The sequence below is a fragment of the Mobula hypostoma genome, chromosome 1, assembly GCF_963921235.1.
Source record: "Mobula hypostoma chromosome 1, sMobHyp1.1, whole genome shotgun sequence".
NCBI classification, from domain to species: domain Eukaryota; kingdom Metazoa; phylum Chordata; class Chondrichthyes; order Myliobatiformes; family Myliobatidae; genus Mobula; species Mobula hypostoma.
This window is the reverse complement of record NC_086097.1, coordinates 161,687,392-161,699,364: the sequence shown is the minus strand read 5'-3', so window position 1 is coordinate 161,699,364 and position 11,973 is coordinate 161,687,392.

Sequence of the window (11,973 nt, the reverse complement as noted above, 5' to 3'; positions counted from 1 at the left end):
GAGCTCAATGCCTTCTATGCTCACTTTGACCACCAGAACAGGAGGAACCATCACACACCCCCATGCCCCCCAGTGATCCCTTGGTCACAGTATCTGTAGATGACTTTTGGGCTGCCTTCAAGAGAATGAATCCAAGGAAAGCATCCTGTCCAGATAGAGTACCTGGTCGAGTATTGAAGACCTGCGCTGACCAACTGGTTGGTGTGTTCACCGATATCTTCAACCTCTTGCTTCGGCAGTGTGTGGTACCCACCTACTTCCAGCAGGCTTCAATCATACTGTGCCCAAGGAGAGTGATGTAACCTGCCTAAATGACTGTTGCCCAGTAGCACTTACATCCACAGTGATGAAGTCTTTTTATTTGTAAAAAAAAATGTAAATTTGTAGTAATGTTACAATTACTCATATTTTTAGTGTGAATAGCATTTATAAAGAGACAAAATTTTCTTAATTTCCATTATCCAATCTGTGATGAACTCACTATTGTAACACCTCTGCTTTCTGAGGAGTTTGTGAAGATTTGGCATGACATCTAAAACTATGACAAACTTGGACAGTATATTGACTTGCTGCATCACAGCCTGGTATGGAAACACCAACGTCCTTGAATGGGAAATCCAACAAAAAGTCGTGGCTATGGCCCTCTCCATCACAGGTAAAGCCTTCCCCACCACAAGTAAAGCCTTCCCCACCATTGAGAGCATCTACACGGAACATTGTCGCAGGAAAGCAGCATCCATTATCAGGGAGCCCCACCACCAAGGTCATGCTCTCTTTTTGCTGTTGCAATCAGGAAGAAAGCACAGGAGCCTCAGGACTCACACCACCAGGTTCAGGAACAGTTATTACCTCTCAACTACCAGGTTCTTGAACCAAAGGGGATAACTTCCCTGAACTTCACTTGCCCCATCACTGAGATGTTCCCACAACCTTTGATCTCACTTTCAGGGACTCTTCATCTCATGTTCTTGATATTTATTGCTTAATTATTATTATTATTTATTTCTTTTTGTATTTATACAGTTTGTTGTCTTTTGCACACTGGCTGAATGCCCAAATTGGAGCAGTCCTTTATTGATTCTATTCTAGTTATTATTCTATTATAGATTTATTAAGTATGCCTGCAAGAAAATGAATCTCGGGGTTGTATATGGTGGCATATATGTACTTTGTTAATAAATACTTTATTACATCTCTAGTTTCTATAGGCTTTTGACTTCAATCACATTTAGATTAGATTAGATTATGAGGACACGCAGTCCTCTTTGATTGTCATTTAGTAATGCATGCATTAAGAAATGATACAATGTTCCTCCAGAATGATATCACAGAAACACAAGACAATTAATGGACTTTAATCCATGAACTTCCTCAATGGGAGACCTCAGTCAGTATGAATTGGTAATATCTCCTCCTCACTGACAATCAACACAGGTGCATCTTAAAGATGCATGCTTAGCCCTGTGCTCTACTCTCTGTACACTCACAGCCGTGTGGAAAAGTACTGTTTGAGTACCTGCTATAAATTCGCAGATGACACCATGTTGTTGGTAAAATCTTACGTGGTGACAAGGCAAACAGGAGTTGCAACGACAAACTCACACTCAACATTAGCAAGAACAATAAATTGATTGTGAACTTTCAGAAGGGGATCTCTGGAGAACAGGTACCAGTCGTCATTTGGAGATCAGTAGTGGAAAAGGTGAGCAGCTTTAAGTTCCCGGGTATTAACATTTTGGAGGATCTATCCTGGGCCCAATACATTAATACAATCATGTATAAGGCACACCAGCAGTTCTACTTTGTTAGGAGTTTGAGGAGATTTAGTTTGTCACCAAAGACTCTTCTAAATATCTAATAGATATTCGGTGGACAGCATCACTGCCTGGTATGGAGGCTCCATGCACTGGATTGTAGATTCAGCCAGTTCCATCATGGGCACAACTCTCCCACCATCAAGGGCAATCTCAAGAGACAGTGCTTCAAGAAGGCAGCACTGATCACTGAAGACTCTCACCATCCAGGACATGCCCTCTTCTCATTATTACCATCAGGGAGGAGGTCCAGGAGCTTGAAGACCACACTCAATGTTTCAGAAACAGCTTCTTCCCCTCCAACATCAAATTTTTGAACACTGTATGAACATTACTTCATTATCCCTTTTTTGCACCTAATATTTATTTTATAATTTGTAGTAATTTTATATCTTCAGACTGTACTGCTGCCACAAAACAACAAATTTCAGAGCATATAAGACAACGTTAATAAACCTGATTTTGAAGTACACTACACATATTGAGTGTCAAGAGAAATTAGATTAAATTAGTACATGCATATATACATAGGTTTGTAACCAATCTGAATATTCAAATAAATAATTTACAGTAGCATTTTAAACAGCAATTAAATTGGTAGTGTATGAATGCATTTCCTAAGTTTCTGAAATTTAGCATTGAACCCATAGCAACATCAGAATACAGTTTACGTATGAACCCAATGTGAGGTTGAAGGTTAGTTGTACATGGGCAAGGGAGGTTTGACATGTTGTTAAAGTATGAAGTAATGTGAAAAAGAGTTTGTTTCTTTGTTATGGTATAGTAATCTTCGATCGAGTTACTTCACTAATTCAACTGGAGCGATCACATTTTCTTTCTTTCTTCCTGACATTCCAGCAATGAAGTTGATTGTTTTCCATATCCTTTGATAAGTTATGTTACTTGAAAAAAAATACATTTTTTGTGGTGTTTGGTAAAGTTCAGGATCAAAGGACACAGAAGAGTGGCCCAGGTAACTCTACAGGTTAACAGCGCCAGAAATGTATAATCAAGTTCCATTTGGAATATTGCACTGGTGGGAAGAAAGTAAGTGTTCGGTAGGGACAATAGAAGTTTAAAGTGGATCTGCTAGAATTGGGATTCAGTGATCGGGTAGAAAATTACATCTTCTTAGATCATTTCAATACGGATTAAAAAATAGAACTGGGAGTAGGCTATTCAACTCGTTGAGTCTGCTCCACAATTCAATAAGATTATAGCTGATCTTTTACCTTGGAGTCCTTTTACTGTACCAATCACATATCAATTAATGTGGTTACTGTCTAAAAATCTATTGATTTCTCAATTGAATATGTTCAGCAACTCAATTTCCTTGACCTCTTGGGTCATGAATTCCAAAAATTCACTACTCTCTGACGCGAATGTTTTTAAAAAGTTATGTTTAAGAATTCTTAAGTATTTAATCAATGATATAGGGCGTTTCATATAGCGTCATAGAGAAGTACAGCTTAGATACAGGCCCTTTAGCCCATCTAGTCCATGCCAAAATCATTTAAACTACCTACTCACATCGAATAGCACTGGGACTATAGTCCTTCATATCCCTGCTATCAATGTATCTGTCCAAACTTCCCTTAAATGTTGAAATCAAGCTCACATGCACCACTTCTGCTGGCAGTGTATTCCACATGACCTTCTCAGTGAAGAAGTTTCCCCTCATGTTTCCCTTAAAGTACTCACCTTTCACTCTTAACTCATGGCTTCTGGTTGTTGGCCCACTCAAATTCAGTGGAAAAAGCCCGCTTGCGTTTATCCTATCTAAACCCCTTATAATTTTATATACCTTATCAAATCTCCTCTCGATCTTCTAAGTTCTAAAGAATACAATTCTAACCTATTTTATCTTCCCTTATAACTCAAGCCCTCCAGACCCAGCAACATCCTTGTATATTTTCTCTGTTCTCTTTCAAATATAACATCTCACCTTCTGTACTCAATACATTGATTTATGAAGGCCATAGAAATGGTAAATTTGTCAGTTTGATTCTGCGTGGATCTGATTCCTTTTTCGCCTTAGAATATTTCAAATTAGTAAAATACTAACAACATATGCTATCATACTCCAGCAGAAGGGGAGAAATATCAAAAAGCAAAATATAACAAATTCAGGAAAATCAAAATTTAAAATATAGTGAAAGTCCATCAGACCTATACGCACAGAATTTTACCTGTCAGACAGGTACACTTTCTGGACGATATAATGTTATTCTAATTAATCAATTAATCCTCCACACTTTTAATTTACTTTTTCTAGATGATAATTTTCCAGTGAACCCAATATGTTGAAGTGAGTTCTAAGAAATGGGACCAATGAGAATTAAGGGAGTTTGGGAAACAGAACTAGGTGAGCTTCAAAGAGGCATGGGAACCAGGACCCCATGAAGTTAAATGGATTGTGGCTCCAGTGAGTTTAAACAGCCTTGGTGAGTTAATTCAACATTTAAAAGTTCTTAAAAGTAGTATCTTCTGACTCAAGGAGCTCATAAATAATATCTTGATTTTCTTTTCTGATATCTGAAGGTATGATTCATATGTTACTAAGTTATGGATATTGAAGAAGGTTGTCAAAAGACGTAGCAGGATATACTGCAGATCAATTTGAGATAAGGAAGGAGAAGTGACAGAGTTTGATCTGGAGAAGTGCCAGGTGTTACACTTTGGGAGGTATAATGTAAGAGGAATACACACTGTAAATGACTGATCCTCTAAAAATATTGATGCCAAGTGATCTTGGGGTCCAAGCCCATAGGTCCCTGAAAATGTTAACATAAGAAGATAGGGTTGTAAAGAAGGCATATAACATGCTTGCCTTTATTGGTCAGGGTGTTGAGTACAAGAGAAGTTATGTTACAATTGCATATAACTTTGGTTAGGTGACCTTTAAATACTGTTTACACTTCTAGTCATATATGGAGGTTTTGAAGAAGGTGCAGAAGAGGTTCCTCAGGTTGTAGCCTTGATTAGAGAGTATCAGCAATATGGAGAGGTTGGATAGATCGTTTTCACTGGAATGGCAGAGGCTGAGGGGAAGCCTGTTAGAAGTTCATAGAATTACAAGAGGCAAAGGTAGGATAGACAGAATCCTTTTCTCATGGTAGAAATGTCAAAAATTAGGAGGCATGCCTTTAAGGTGAGAAGGGGAAAGTTTAAGGATGAAGTGCAGGACAGTTTTTTTTAAACACAGGAAGTGGTCGTTCACTGGTTTGCACTGCCGGTTGTAGTGAATGAATGCATGATAGGAACATTTAAGAGGCACTCCAACAGACACATGACCATGAAGGGGATGCTAGTATATGGATCATGTGCAGTCAGATCGGATTAGTTTCCTTTGGTATCATGGTCAGCACAGACATTGTGGGCCAAAAAAGCCAGTTCTGCATACAATTTTATGTTATAAAATCCCCTTTACTTTCTCATGGGCCCTGACAATAAATACGTTCAGTGGCCATTTTATTAGTCACCTCCTGTACCTAATAAATTGGCCACTGAACGTATGTTTGTGATCCTCTGCTGCTGTAGCCCATTCATTTCAAGGTTTGACTTGTTGTGCATTCAGAGATGCTCCTCTGAACGGCACTGTTGTAACATGTAGTTATTTGAGTTAGTGTTGCCTTCTTGTCAGCAAATCTGGCAATTCTTCTCTGACCTCTCTCATTAATAAGGTGCTTTCAAGCACAGAACTGCTGCTCACTGCGTGCTTCTTTGTTTTTTATACCATTCTCTGTAAACTCCAGAGACTATTGTCTGAGAAAACCCCAGCAGATCAGCAGTTTCGAAGATATTAAAACCACCCCATCTGGCACCAACAATTGTTCCAATGTCATGATCATTTAGACATATTTCTTCCCCATTTTGATGTTTGTCTGAACAACAACTGAACCTCTTGGCCACCTCTGCATGCTTTCAAATACAGTGGTCAGTGAATGTAAATTTAATAGGATAGAGAACAACAATGAAGAACCAGTTTCATCTATTGCAGGTTAATAAATGGCCTTATTCAGAATCCCAGCTATTAATAAATTCAAACTAAATTTTGTCCCAGTGTCATACTGAAATATATTAAGTCTAAAAGTGATCCCAAGTGATGCACAAAAATATTTAGTGAGTTTAATAGAATCTGTCTTTTTGTATTTAGTCTAGTACTGTATATTAACTGGATATTTGATACTGGACTATATCCAAAGAAAAGAAACAATTTGGTCTTATGTGAAAGCCAGAACATGTTGCATATTCAAGTTAACTGCTGGGAGAGCTCAGATGAAACCCGATCAAGATTGGAGATTGAATTTCTGACTTCATAGTTACAATCTGTTCCTGTAGATTAAACAATTACATAAAATAAATAGGGTTTGTAATGGATAATTAATCTGGAATAAAAGGTTTGTGTCCATCATGGTTTATATTGAACGATCCGATTATCATTACAGACCATCTGTTTCATGCCTGTTCATACCTGGTCTGGCCTACGTGTGATTTCAGACCCAGAATAAGTTATCTGACTCTTAACTACTTTTTACAAGCCACACAGATACAGGACAACCAAGCAGCAAACACAAAATGCTGGAGGAACTCAACAGGCCAGGCAGCATCTCTGGAAAAAGAGTATGGTCAACGTTTTGGGCTGAGACCCTTCAGCAGGATTCGAGAAAAAAAGATGAGTAGTAGATTTAAAATGTGAGGGGGGAGGGAGAAGAGAGAAACACGAGATGATAGGTGAAACAGGGAAGTGGAGGGGTGAAGTAAAGAGCTAGGAAGTTGATTGGTGAAAGAAAAGGGGGATTCTAATAGGAGAGGACAGAAAGACATGGAAGAAAGAAAAAGGGGTAGGAACACCAGAGGGAGGTGATGGGCAGGCAAGGAGATAAGATGAGAAGGGGAAAAGGGGATGGGGAATGGTATGGGGGGCATTACAGGAGGTTTAGAGAAATTGATGTTCATGGCGTCAGGTTGGAGGCTGCCCAGAAGGAATATAAGGTGTTGTTACCCGTCCCTGCACCTCTTCCTTCACCACCATTCAGGGGCCCAAATAGTCCTTCTACGTGAGGCGATACCTGGGAGTCTTTTGGGGTTATGTACTGTGTTTGGTGCTCCCAATGTGGCCTCTTGTTTGTTGGTGAGACCCAATGCAGATTGAGAGATCGCTTTCCGAGCACCTATGCTCCATCTGCCAGAAGAAGCGGGATCTTCCAGTGGCCACTTATTTTTATTCTACTTCCCATTCCCATTCTGATATGTCAAACCATGGCCTCCTCTACTGTTCTTCCTCTCCTATTAGATTTTCCCCTTCTCCAGCCGTGTATCGTTTTCTCCAATCAACTTCCCAGCTCTTTACTTCACCCCTCCCCTTCCTGGTTTCACCTATCACCATGTGTTTCTCCCTCCCCTCTCCTCCCCTCCCCTTTTAAATGTACACCTCATCTTTTTTTCTCCAGTCCTGCTGAGGGGTCTTGACCCGAAACATTGACTGTATTCTTTTCCATAGATATTGTCTGGCCTGCTGAGTTCCTCCAGCATTTTGTGTGTGTTGCTTGGATTTCCAGCATCTGCAGATTTTCTCTTGTTTGTGATCAGATACAGGACATGTAGGGCTGGTAATTGACGACACGGTCTTTTTTTTATGTTCTCAACCAATGAGCATAAATAAATATACTAATATTGTTGAACAGAAATTGCGTATCAACAACAGATATGTGTACAACAATGTTGTTTTGTACAAATTTAAAGGAAATGCCCTATATACACTTGCATTAACAGCTGAATGAATTTCTTTCTTTTCAAATCTTTTTTATTATTATTATCTAAAATTAACACGAGTACATCGAAGTAAGCAACACTTACAATGTCTCAAGAAAAAAACATTATTTTAAAGATTGAAAAAATTTTGGTGATAAAAAAACCCTACTAAGCAAAAAAGGGGGGGGGGGACCCCCATTAGGTGTTCAACCCCAGAGTGATGCGTCATACAAAAAGCTTCTAAAGGTAAACATCAAACCACCAGCAAGAAAAAAAATGTACCAAAAATTTACAATTAGATCATGGAGGAAATCTATCAATTAACTCAAATGATAATAACGAGCAAATGAACCCCATCTTTTCTCAAAATCAAATTAAGGTTCAAAGGTTCAACTTCTAATTTTCTCCAAACTAAGACATGGATCACTTGAGAGAACCACTGTGACAAAGTGGGAGCTGATGTATCCTTCCACTTCAACAAAACGGCCCTCCTAGCTATCAATGTAACAAATGCAATAACATGTTGGTCAGACACAGAGATACCACGGATAGTTTGAGGAATTGATAGTTATTGTGATAGATGTAAAACTGAGACAGCTACACTGACACATTTTGTTCTTGTTCTACACTGGAACAGTTCTGTAAGTCAGTTTTTTCAACAATTTCTAATTTCTGCAACACTGTGTGTCCGACAGAGTGATCAGCAGCACTGGGGCTCCACAGGGGACTGTCTTGTCTCCCTTTCTCTTCTCCATTTACACCTCGGACTTCAACTACTGCACAGAGTCTTGTCATCTTCAGAAGTTTTCTGATGACTCTGCCATAGTTGGATGCATCAGTAGGGGAGATGAGGCTGAGTACAGGGCTACGGTAGGAAACTTTGTCAGATGGAGTGAGCAGAATTATCTGCAGCTTAATGTGAAAAAGACTAAGGAGCTGGTGGTAGACCTGAGGAGAGCTAAGGTACCGGTGATCCCTGTTTCCATCCAGGGGGTCAGTGTGGACATGGTGGAGGATTACAGATACCTGGGGATACAAATTGACAATAAACTGGACTGGTCAAAGAGCACTGAGGCTGTCTACAAGATGGGTCAGAGCCATCTCTATTTCCTGAGGAGACTGAGGTCCTTTAACATCTGCCGGACGGTGCTGAGGATGTTCTACGAGTCTGTGGTGGCCAGTGCAATCATGTTTGCTGTTGTGTGCTGGGGCAGCAGGCTGAGGGTAGCAGACACCAACAGAATCAACAAACTCATTCGTAAGGCCAGTGATGTTGTGGGAATGGAACTGGACTCTCTCATGGTGGTGTCTGAAAAGAGGATGCTGTCCAAGTTGCATGCCATCTTGGACAATGTCTCCCATCCACTACATAATGTACTGGGTGGGCACAGGAGTACATTCAGCCAGAGACTCATTCCACCAAGATGCATCACAGAGCATCATAGGAAGCAATTCCTGCCTGTGGCCATCAAACTTTACAACTCCTCCCTTGGAGGGTCAGACACCCTGAGCCAATAGGCTGGTCCTGGACTTTCCTGGCATAATTTACATATTACTATTGAATTATTTATGGTTTTATTACTATTTAACTATTTATGGTGCAACTGTAACGAAAACCAATTTCCCCCAGGATCAATAAAGTATGACTATGACTATGGCAATGACTAAAGCACTTAAAATTAATTTACAACCTAACAAATTAACTGTGCCTTTTGGAATAATTCCTCAAAATATCCGTGGTATCTGTGTGTCAGGTGAATAAATTTCACAAGTATGTTGTCATAAAATGAAACATTCACCATCTTTTTTAATCATGGATGTAAATCAGGCACAGCAGTAAGAAAGCATTTTCATCAAACCATTCACCAAGAGATATTTGGACTGGTTAAAGTATATGCCAAGTGAATAATTATTGTTTTCAAATACACACCCAAAAATGTTGACAATTGTTCAGTTTAGTTTTACAAATTGAAAATGTAACTCGTAACATCTGGAAGAATAAATAAATATAATATACACATTCTGAGTGAATCCCTCAATAAAAAACTTTGATAGATTACATCATTATCACATTTACTTACATTTGGATTCATTATTCAAGTTTTTTTTTCGCAATAAAAGCAACTTGCATTTACATAGCTTCTTTAATGCTGAAGAAATACCAAGCTGCTTCACAGCAGTGTTATCACACCAAATTTGACATTAAACCATAAAAGGGATAACAGGGAAGAAGTTTTAAGGAGCATTTTACAGGAAAGTAAGTTTACAAATTTTGGTTTAGAGAGGAAATATCAGACCTTTGATTTCAGCTTTCAACAGTTGAATGTGGTGTAAATAAATTATAGATGCACACGTTTCTGCCCCTTATTTTGGCTAAATTTTCTCTGTAAGTGTAACACTTTATTCTGTATTTTGCTATTGTCTTAGCTATTACTACCTCAATGCTGTAATAAAAAGATTTCTATGACGGATAAGCCTGATAAGTTTTTCCACTGTACATCACTACAGTAAGCCAATTCATCAATTTCTGGAATTAAACAAGTTTAAACATTTCAGTGACTGGTTGGAGATATTTAAAGTAGTAGGAAGGGGAGAGTTTTAAGTATGAACATTTTTAAATCAAGTTGTAGCCTAATTTAGATCCAGTGTCATCCAACACAGAAATAATGAGTGTGGCAGTCTTGGGACAAATCACCAGGCAGTTTTCTTCACATAATTATCCTGGTAGAAAGGAAGCAAACCAGAGTTGTTTTGGAATACACTATCAACAGAATAAATTAAATACCAATGGAACTGAAGCGTTCAAAAATATAAATATTTTTGTAAATCAAAGGGAATTAACCTCTGAGAATGCCAAGTTATTTATGTCTTATGAATTAAAGCCAATTTTAATTTACAGATCAATATATGCGAATAAAAAATATAAATATCTCGACAGGTGTGCCCAGTTCCTGAATTAATATATTATTCATGTTAGCTTCTTTCACTAATTTCTCTGTGGTTCATATTTTCCCACTTGAGTTACCACTGTAACCATTATCTGTGGCTAATCTCAGTTTCCTCTGTTGAAGACTGCTACCACAAACTTCCGTTGTAGAGCTATGAAAGGAAACCATTATCTTTGCTGGTCTTTCCTGCCAGATATAATGCAACTACAAAGCATTTTATGCTCATTTTAAAATTACAAAATGACTAAAATCTACCATTTTACACAAATATATCTTTTTAAAAGATGAAATTTCATCAAGGCAATAAAAATGCATCGATTTAGCCCTTTCATTTGATTGACTTCTCCTTATTGAGATACTTAGTCAAAGGATGGTTTCAACTACTGATTATTGGTATTTAAATACTCAGTTTAATCTCATATGTATAAAATTACTTTAAAGTTTGATATTATACCAGTAGCAGGCAACTGAGAGTAATTAGTATTTTCTTGTCGTGTAAATTGAACATCAAAGCCATCAAATGTATCCCGTGTGTCAATTTATCCATATGTACTTTGGTATACTTTTTCAGCTGCTGCTGATAGCTTAAATTTTACACTTGCCGTCAATTAGTTTTCAATACATATTTTACTATTGCGTTGGGGGGGGGGAGGAATGATGGGAACATGTTGAAATTGAACCACTCGTGTTCCTTTTGTTTCACTGCCCTCCCATTCTGCCTATTAATTGCAAGAAGTTCATCGTTCGAGAAACATCCGTTGACTGACTGTGGCTGTTTGGCGGGTCAAGGCATTTAAATGCCGAGGACAAACGTCGCTTCAACTCGGATGCCTGCTGCCGTAAAAAAAAGGAAGCAAAATGCAGTGTTGGAAAGCTGCCTGTGGGTGATAAGACTGTAAAGTAAATTCTAATATTTTGGCATTATTGATATCCGCACCTACGTAAGAGTGCCGACTGAAATTTTGTTTGTGTTAAAATTCCAGATGTCTCAGACCATTAACACCCCAGCCAGCTTTGAACACTTTCGAGTAGCATTGTACTGAACCCTCCGGCAAACGCTCGAGAGGATTAGATCATGAAAAACAAGGCAGCAGGATATCCGGCGCTTCCCCTTCCTCCACCATTAATGCCAGATATCCATGTAAAGAGGGAAACAATGCTTCACCGGTCTCAGTATGAATTCACTATGCTAGATCCTCGAAAACCTGCTGTTCTAATATATAGTATTAAAGCGTACGAAAATTAAACAAATATATTTTAGATGCAGGTGGAGCGACGCGTTTTTCGCGTGCGTTGACATTTCCATGCGCTTCATTCCCAGAATCCCACCTCTTCGATCATTAAACTGGGCCTTGAATTCCGGAAGTTTTCGTGTCTCCTGGCGTGTGCGCCATTCCGGCCTTGTATCGGACATAGCACTTTCATCGTGATCCTTGTACCCCATCCTCCAACACTTG